The following is an 8,156-nucleotide window of genomic DNA, read 5'->3' on the forward strand; positions in this document are numbered from 1 at the left end:
ACTGGGGCTGCCGACAAAGGGCTTTGATGTCTACAGGGGGAATGTCCAGACTAGCGCGCGAGCTGACAAACCGTTGATCAGCTGTTTGTCGGCTCAGCGCGGCAGCCATGTAAATGTAAATGAAGCCGCGATCATTTAAATCGCGGCTTCATTTGCCTTTGCCAAAAAAACAAATCTACATGCCTCTGCCGACAGAGGCATGTAGTTTAGACGTACCCTAAGAGACAAACTACTGTAACCCTAATCAGCTGTGCCCCATTCCCTTAATGAAACGGATGGGGGCTGGGCTAAGGAACAGTGAGCCTTTTTGTTATATCAGATGCAGGGGGACTGGGTTTGGAGACATTTTCCATCTATACCCAGGAAGGAAGAGTCACAGTTAAGCATTTCCTCCTTCCTTGGGGCGGGGGCGGGGAGGGGAGGGGAGAGAGAAGGGAATAAAAACCCAGCAGACATTGTATTTTCCTGTCTTCTCCAGATACAAAGTGGGAGGAAGGGATGAAATGGGGATCTGAAGCCCACACCCAGCTCTTTTGCCCTCACTATATTTTACAATTAAGTTACACTTGTGTGTTTTTTGTAAAGTTGAATTTTCTGTCACAATCGTTCATAAAATATTTTTAAACGTGGTAGCTGAGAAGAGCTTTAAACACCTTACAACAGTACTCATCAACCAGTAGATTGGGATCTACCGGTAAATCTTGGAGCCTCTGACAGGTGATCCTGACTGGTTTGGCAAGGAAGCTATCAAGCACTGGCACTTCAGTTGCCCCTCCACCCACTGTCATGCTGCTCCTGCCCTCTGGCTTGAAGCTGCTGCCCTGAGAGCCTTCTGCTTGCTGTGCAGGTGTGGGAGGAAGGGGGGGGGCGTGCTGATGTCAGTGTTTCCCTCCTCCCCCAATTCTGTACCCGATCTCCACACAGAGAGAAGGGGATGGAGGGAGCTTGGCAATGCAAATCTCTGTGACTCTCATACACTGTGTGTGTTTCTGTCATTCTTACAAACACACACGGTCCTTCACTCTCATCTCCCGACCCAACACATACGTGGTGAGTGTTTGTTACTTTTTAATTGCTTACTTTTTTTGGTTTTTGACTGGTTTGTACATTTCATAATTTTCATTTCTCTCTTACGCTTACATTTAATTCTTTGAATAGTGAGTTCTCAAATGCCTAACCTGTCGCGGATGGAGTAATTATCCTTGTGGGTAATTGCTGCTCCTGGAAGTGGCTGGCATGTCCCTGCAGCCCGTGAACAGGGCAGAGCAGGGGGTCTGCACATGCTGTCCTTGCCTGCAGACACCTCTCCTGCAGCTCCCGTTGATCAGTAATGGGGAAGCATGACCAGTAGAAGCTGTGGGCTCAGTTTCTGTGGATAAGGGGCAACACATGGTGCCATGGAGCCATTGATGTTCATGCCAGCTGCTTTCAGGAGTGGTGCAGGGCCAGGGCAGGAGTAAGCCTGCTTGAACCCCACTGCTCCACCACCCAGAAGCTGTCACTTAAATGACACAGCCAGAGCCTGCTTCCTGAATCCCTCTCCCAGTCCTGAATCCCCTCCTGCACCCAACCTCCTGCCCCAGATGTGAGTCCTTCTGCACCCAAACTCCTTCCTAGAGCTTACACTCTGAACCCCCTCCTGGACCCCAGTCCTCCACCTTGGGCCAAGCTCTGAGCCCCTACCACACTCCAAACCTTTTGGCCAAGACCAGAGTCTGCACCCCAACCATGTACCCCAGGCTGGTGAAAGTGAGTCAGAATGGGGGAAGGAAGGGGATGGAGTGAGCAGGGTGAGGCCTCAGAGAAGGGGTGAAGCAGGGAAAGAGCCTTAGAAAAGGGGTGGGAAGGAAGTGGGGCAAAGGTATTTGGGTTTGAGGTAGATCTTACATTGAACTTACACTTGTGGTTAAAAAGGTTGGAGACCTCTGGCTTACAAAAATCTGAGAAGGCTCTCAAGAGACATAGCCACTGAATCATACAGGGAAAGAGGATGGGGCCTCATGGCCACATTTACCTTCCGCTCACCTCCCGCTCAGGAAGGTTAGAAAGGCCTAAGATCCATATGTTTACTTCCTCCTCCAGCCTCTTCATCACAGACAGAGTGGGAGGGATTCTTGGAAACTACAATTCCTCTGCCCTGCCCGTCCGGCTCTTTCTCCCAAAATTCTTCTCAGGAGGCAGGAGCATGTATCTACATTACCGTTCCTCCTCATCCGCAAACTTGGAAGGGGGTTTGGAGTCATACTTTCTCTGCCCCTTGACTCCAATCCACCCTCCAATTTGGGCAGTGCTCAGGGCTGGCCAGGCATTCCAGCTGTATACTGTCCATGCCAACTCCCTCAGTTTAGCAGGGACAGGCGGGTCCACTTTCTTATGGCAGAAGAGCCATCTCTTCTCCTTCATCTCCTCCCATTCATACTCCTCTTCCCAGTAGAGAGAGAGTTTAACTGTGTACCTCTATTTTTTTGCATAGGTCCCTGTTTATTATATGAATTGCTACCTCTTACTCAATTGGAGATACCACAGTTTCTGCTCCCATCCACTGGACACCTCCGCTGAAGCTACAGAATGAAGCATTAGCTAGGGAACAACAGGTAGAGAGGTACCTCCCCTTAATGGGCCCCTTGCTGGTAGTAAGATCAATGTGCACAAGAACACAACAAAGTGGCGCGTATTAAAGATACACCTGATTTTCTGCTTTAGCTGAAGTCCAGCTCAGCTCTTCTGAAAGCCAGCCCCAAGAATCTCATTTCAGAGCCGAGTAAAGGAGGCTGGCACTGGGGCAAGCACGATCAGAGCTTCCTCCCACCTGATTGGTCCTCCTCTTCTTCATTTGGGGTGAGCACACAGAAGGGAAGGATTTTTTTCCAATGTGGCACACAAGGGTAGAAGACTCTTATCCTGCAAAGTAGAAGATGAGTGGAATGAAGAAAGGAACTGAGCATAAAACCTGAAAAGGATGGCCCCAGTGAAAGAAGTGTTAAGATTACACAAGGGAATTGGAGAGGAACGAGAACAGAGAGGGAAAGGGAGAAACTCCACCAATAGGAATGATTAGAGATCCTAACCTAGGGAAGGGAGATTTGAAGGGATAAAGACACTTGTGATGGAGTGGGAACAGGAGAAAGCTTGTGCTGGGGCAAGGTGGGAGAGAGGAGAAAAGGTGAAGGGAAAAATAGAAAAGGAAAGAAAAGAATGGCTTTTAATAGTACAGGCAGTCCCCAAGTTACGCGGATCCGACTTAAGTCGGATCCGTACTTACGAACGGGGCTTTTCTTGCCCTGGAGGACGCGGGCGGCGGGGTGGGGGCCCAGCAGACCAGGGAGATGTGGAGCAAAGCTGCGGAGGACGCGGGCGGCGGGACTGCCCAGACGTGCCGCTGTCCTGCCACTCGGGTCCTACTGGACCAACCCAGCAGCACCCCAGCTGCTCTGCCCCAGGCATCCCCAAGTCAGCCGCTGCTGAAACTGACCAACAAGGAGTCAACAAGGAGTCATTTTTTCATAGTAGATAAGGCCTGGTCCCTAGTGTAGGGGTGGGCAATAATTTTCACAGTGGGGCCACTTCATGAATGTTTTTACATCATCATGGGCCAGCTCCCCTTTCCCTGAAAGGGCAGGGCCTCAGGTGGAAAGGGTGAGGCTGGGGACTACAGAGAGAGAAAGAGTGTGTGTGAGTGTGAAAGATACGGTGTGTAAGAGAGCTAGATGATGACACAGACTGAGTGTGTGTGGCAAATGTGTGTATGACAGCAACTATGTGTGGCACAGAGACAGAGTAGCACAGACTGGGTGTGTGACAGTGACAGTGTGTTTGTGCTGGCTGCTGCTAGGCAAATTCCTGAGAGAAGCCACGTGCTGGCCCTTTAAGACAGGGAAAGCTGTCCTGCTCTGTTGTCTTCCCCCTTCCCTGCTCTGCAGAGATGTGGCATGGAGGGAAAAAGCGTGTAAAGAGAGAGAGCGTGAGTTGAAATCTTAGAAATAGTACCCTGCCTCTAAAGACAAGCACTCTTCTTAGTCACTTATCATCTATGTGTCAGACTGAAGCAGCTCCACTGTATGTTTCTCTGTCTGCAGAGATGAGGTAGATATCCTGACTTCAGCACTCTGAAGGCAGATATCCTGACTTCAGCACTCCCCTCTCCCCCATCCCCGCTCACCACAGCTAGCAGGAGAATCCTGGGAGCAGCTGAGCTACAGGATGGAGTAAGGTGTGGGAGGAATAGCTGCCCACTGTAAGTGTACACGCTCTGCTAATAAGAGAGAAATGCTTGGTGGGCCAGATCCAGCTCCTGGGCCTGATTTTGCCCACCCCTGCTCTGGTGAGTCACATCTCAAAATCATCATACAATTTGACACTACACCATGAGGGGACCCCTAAGTAAGACTCATATGGATGTAATAAGTTAAAACAGAAAGGTATGAGAAGATCTGTGCAAGGAAGCTTATGAAGTACCTTATGTCCATTGTTTTGAAGTCTTCTGGTTCAAAAATGTTTATGAGATGTCAATTTGCTTTCTCTTCATTATTCTCTGATCTTCCCTTCCAGTTTGAAGCTGAGAGTATTTCTATCCATTGAAGATTTGCAGAAAGCAAACATAGCCAAATCCAGTTCCATTTTTATTAAAGTGAATATTAAAAAAAACCTCAACAATAATCCACAGACCTTGAAAACCATATTATGTGGAGAAGCAGTACAAAAGTGCCTTGCATGGTTTAAAATATAGTGTACATTTTTTAAAACATTAAAAACAGTTATAAGATCCATATTCAAACTCTGCTTGACTCAAAAACAGAACTGATGAACCATCTGTGGTTTTACAGAAAGTATTGGTTAAGTGCCTTGGGACAGGAAGATATTTTGGTTCTGTCTTGTACAGCACTTAGCACAGGGGGCTCCTGTTCTATGGCTAAGGCCCCTAAGCGCTATGGCAGCATAAATAATAAATTATAATAAAAACAGCAACTAGTCATCCCATCAAATTATCCCTGTACCGAGAGTGATGTCAACATCATTGGTGTTTGCAGAGAGGCTATTTCCAAAGTAGGAAGTAAACAGGTGTGGAACAAATACATATTTCAATATTTTGTATCTATGATAAGCCCCTTTCAAGAATTCCATCCCCATGTCCCATATTCACAATCATTTGCACAAGTTTTGTTTTCACAAAATTTCCCAGGATCTTTGCCATCGCATAATGTCAGTGAAGAAAAGCAGTGTCAGGAAATATGGCACAGGGCACTACCAGCCCACAGCAGACAGTGAACGGCCTCTATGCTCCAGGCAGCTGCCACACAAACTAAAATCAGACCTTCTCTAAACGAATTCCAGCAAAGAAAATTCTGATAAGCCAATACCAAGGAGAAATGAGGTTTTCTACAACCAAAGCCTTACATGAAAAAAAATTAGGCTTATTGCCACAACCCCTTCAGGATTAAGGTTCGTAGAGGCAGAGGGCCATATCCACAACTGGTGTAAATTGGCATATCGCCTCTAAAATCAATGAGATTACTGAGCTCTACATCAATTAAGATCTGCTCCAGAGTTTTACCTCTATCCAAGTCTTAAAAACTTATGGTTCCTGCAGCAAGATGCTTTCTCATTTGGACTGCTTATATTTTCTCTTCTAATTATCACCCCATTCTTAGTCTTACTGTAGTTCAGAGAAAGCAGATTCTGATTCCTTGCTTATTCACAAAGGCCGAGTCCACACTACACAGAAGATTGACGCTGCTGCAGTAGATCTTTTAGGGGTCAAATGAAGACCTGTTAATTCGAACTGAAAGGGCACCCCTGTTGGCACCAGTACTCCTCCTCCTCACAAGGAGTAAAGGAAGGCAATGGGAGTGTTTGCTCCCACTGATCTCCCACTGTGTGGACAGTGATTTAAGACATGTCGACTATACCTACATAATTCACGTAGCTGGAGTTGCGTAACTTAAGTCGACCTTCCGTTCGAGTATAGATCAGGCCTAGCAGGGTTTTCTAGCCCTCTCCTTGTCAAACACTGGACAGTGTCTACATACCCTCTCACACACATTTCTATTGTGCTTTTCTCATGTATTGCAAACCACATTTGAGAAGGCAGAAAATGGTTTAAATTACACAGTTCAATTTCATTTAAGTTAAATCATTTTCGAAATGGAGTAAGTTTGTATTAGGAGTATGCAAGGACTTATTTTACATTACTGGATCAAATGTTCTCTTAGAAAACTAAGGATCAGAAGTGCTACATCTAGTATCAATTAATTCTGGGTTATTCAACTGTTCTGGCCTCTGAGTCTGCTGTATGTGACTTATCCTATAGCCAGTATATAAACTAGGTCTTTGCCTATTCAATAGCTTGGTTTGCAGTTCTTTGTTTCGCAGACCATAAACCACAGGGCTAAAGCATAGAGCAAGTGAGAAAATAACAAAAGCTGCAACATTGAAAATAATATTGTCACGGTTGATTTTAGCAGCTAATATTATCAAAGGCAGAAGCAGAAGCAAACTCATTTGTAATCCATGAATAATTATAGTTTTTTTGGCCTTCTTATTTGAGCTATTGAAATGACCAGCATCTTTTCCTTTTATACACAGGAGGCTATAGCTAATTACAATGATGGTCCCAAGAAATAAAATTAAAATAATTCCCATTGTTCTGGCTGGAACACCACCCAAGATAATTGAGCAAGATGGTACCACTTGAAACATGTTTTCTGGAGAGTTGTCTTTGCCTTCTATAATTAATAAGAACATCAGTTTGAATACTGTTATCATCCAAACACAAATCATGACTTTGTGTTTCACTGTGTGTACTAAGGACATGTATCTAAGAGGCCAGCAAACAGCACAACATCTGTTAAGTGCCATCAAAGTCAAAGTTATTAGTACTCCTTCTCCAGTTGCTGCTTGCACTCCAAAGATTATCCAGAACACAATTTGGGGACTTTTCACAGCAAATGCTCGTAGTGTACTAAATGCAACACCAAAACAGGAAAATAAAGAACTAAATAGAAGATGATGGCACAGGAAAAAATACTGAACATTTTTCTTCATTGCAGAGTTCTGCTGCACTGTCCTAAAAATTAACAAACCAATTGCAGTAATGAAGATGAAATTAACCAAGTAAAGGGAAGCCTTTATTATCTCAACTTCTTTTCTTTTTGTTGCATCATTCAGTGATCCATTGGTTCCATTAGATGAATTCATCATCTTTAAAACTAGCACTCTGGTCCTGGTGGGAAAAAAGAAAAAAAATATTATGTTTATCCCAATGTTTTCAATATTATTTTTTTCTATTCTGGATCCAGCTATCAGTCAGTATCGGTATTAAAATTTGATGCCCTACATTTATCATCTGTTTAGACAGATCTTTACATTAGGGGTACGTCTACACAGCAACTTTATTTCAAAATAAGCTAAGTAATTGGCATAGCTCAATTACGCACCTAGATTTGTTAGTTTTAATGACTAGAAAAAAATGCATGCCGGAACCTCTGATGTCTTTTAGTGGCTTACTTAAAAATTGTGTGTTCTTGAGAAGTGACCAAATAACCAAAAACACGACCACATCACAGCTGGCCTTTGCAGTTTAGGAGACATATCAAAAACTAAATGGGTAACAGGGCTAAAATACCCTCCCCTACAATTCTTGATGGTTTCACCACTGCTTTATTCTGAGCATAAATAAAAAAAGTCAATCTCCAAAACTGAATCTCAAACATTGCCCAAAAACTAAATTCTCTAAGAAAATAGATGTAGATAATAGATCCAGTAACTAACTACCCAAGCCAGGACGGTCAGTATTAGGATTTTCCCACATCCTCTGCATTCAATGTCCTCCTTACTAGCTCTCTCAGAGGGTTAGTATATTTCTTCCTTTATTGATGTCCATTAATAAGGGGTTTGTTATTAACAGCAATTATATAAAGTGATAAAAAGCAGATTCATAATAATCAATAAGTCTGAATGGTTTTACTTACTATTTAGTGCCCCTTCACTGTTTTCCCTGATCTTTTTCAAAATTCTTGATGAGGAATGGGAGATAAGAAGCCCCTAGATAAGACATAGCCCCGCATATTGGGATGTCTGGTCATCTCTTTTTCACAAAAACAGAAACATGGAAAAGACTTTGTTTGGGAGGCAGGGGGAAAGCAGTAGCTGGGAAACAC

At 44.3% G+C, this 8,156-nt stretch overlaps 1 pseudogene; it reads right to left on the minus strand.

The window, feature by feature from the left end:
- Positions 1–4,624: 4,624 nt before the first annotated feature.
- Positions 4,625–7,215, minus strand: LOC149523861 (uncharacterized; annotated as a pseudogene).
- Between the last annotated feature and the right edge of the window lie 941 nt (positions 7,216–8,156).

The sequence above is a fragment of the Pelodiscus sinensis genome, chromosome 10 (genome assembly GCF_052426305.1).
Source record: "Pelodiscus sinensis isolate ZL-2025 chromosome 10, ASM5242630v1, whole genome shotgun sequence".
In the NCBI taxonomy this organism is placed as follows: Eukaryota; Metazoa; Chordata; order Testudines; family Trionychidae; genus Pelodiscus; species Pelodiscus sinensis.